Source organism: Mandrillus leucophaeus, unplaced genomic scaffold (assembly GCF_000951045.1).
Source record: "Mandrillus leucophaeus isolate KB7577 unplaced genomic scaffold, Mleu.le_1.0 Scaffold159, whole genome shotgun sequence".
Classification (NCBI taxonomy): domain Eukaryota; kingdom Metazoa; phylum Chordata; class Mammalia; order Primates; family Cercopithecidae; genus Mandrillus; species Mandrillus leucophaeus.
The window spans coordinates 470018-471740 of NW_012101576.1; the positions used below are offsets into that span (position 1 = coordinate 470018).

The 1723-nt window shown below is 35.8% G+C and overlaps 1 protein-coding gene across 1 annotated transcript in view; it reads right to left on the bottom strand.

Moving 5' to 3' along the window:
- PPP2R5A (protein phosphatase 2, regulatory subunit B', alpha) overlaps positions 1 to 1723 on the bottom strand; it is a 76309-nt gene that overhangs the window by 22213 nt on the left and 52373 nt on the right. The window lies entirely within an intron of this gene.

Here is a 1723-nt window from a genome sequence, read left to right on the forward strand (position 1 = left end):
GCCACTGCACTCCAGTCTGGGCAACAAAGTGAGACTCCATCTCAAAAAAAAAAAAAGACAGGCACTGTATTATTAATTTTTAAAGAGAAAGGAAAAGAAAAACTTCTGGTCTTTCTATAAAACCACAGTAGGAAAACTAATTAAATCAAAACCAGCATATCCTATCCACACTTGAGAAATAATGAACCAAATTACATAAGTACAGGGCTAGGGAAGAAATGTCTGTGTACCAACCACAGCAAATAAACTAGAAGTCACAGCAGGCCTTCTATAAAAGTGCCAAGCAACCTACAAGTAATAGGAAATGTGCATTTGCTACCACAAATCAGAATTAAATACTTGGTTGAGCTTGTCACTATCACACCTGCTTTCAAGGAGAAAGGCAAATATGACTAAAGTTTTTTTTATTGTAACCTAATAGCTATAAAAAGGCAGAAACTTAGACCAAAATGTATCTTATTAACTATTAAACAATACTATATCAATTTAACACCCTAAAAATTAAAAAGGAGGATTCTATCCCAAAGCAAAAACAGTCATTCAATAAACATTTAGGTAGCCAGTTAGATTAGATGCAGAAGGAAGAAAAGGGAAAAGAAAGATTGCTACGCTAAATTAATAGACGTTATAGCAAACAAAAGCACTACCAGATCTAGGCCTTATCATTCATCAAGTAACAACATATTTTTATTACAGTGAGTTCAGTAACATTCTATGGCTAACAATGGTTTGGGGATCTGAGCAAATACAGTTTTGCCTGATGTACCTCTGCCCAACTGTGGAAAAGGAGTGATGCTTATCTGGTCTAATGTTACCTAATATTTTGTGTTTATTATAAATTAAGGATATAACAAGAAATAAAACTTGATAGCAATTTAAGTTTTTATTCATAGACAATTTTCTAATCAAACAATAAAGATAACAGATAATTTTGCTTTGGGGTATACACATGCAAAAAGATACACAAAACTGATCACGGAGTGCTCTGAAAAGTCGGCACAGTCTCATGGACTGCTATGCAGTTTCATTAATGGCACAACTTACTCACTCAATGCCTATTTTCATGTCCAGTACTGGGCTACGTATAGTATGAACAGACATTAGGAATAGTATGGCTTAAAAAGCCCATTCACTACACAATAATTATATTACGTGGCACAGACTATAAGTTCAGGAGCTATTTAGAAAAGGGCTGTATCACTGTGGAAAAGGTAGGAAAAGCTTTAAGGAGGATATGCAACTTGAGCCCTGTATTTGTTTCGATTCTGGATCCTCAGGAAGAGGATGGCTTTTATTTTATAGAAAGGTAGCAGCATGTCTTGATTTAAAAATATATATATTTATTTATTTTTAGAGACAGAGTTTCACCATGTTGCCCAGGCTGGTCTCGAACTCCCAGGCTCAAGCTATCCACCCGCCTCAGCATCCTAACGTGCTGGGAAATCAGGTGTAAGCCACCATGCCTGGCTTTTTTTTTTTTTTTTTTTTTTTTGTCTTTTTAAGCAGCATGTCTTGAGATCAAGAGAGTGCAGAGTACAGGTTGATGGTATGGAATTATAGACTCCAAATCTTTATGCAAATCCCTGGAGATTCCATCATAAGGTGGGATCAGGTTAAACATGAGCCAAATGTAGCATGTATTAGCCTATCTACTCTCCCTTCTTAAGATCTTCATCAGAAATATAGGGCCTAAGGCTTAATAGTTTTCAGAGTAATAGCCTGT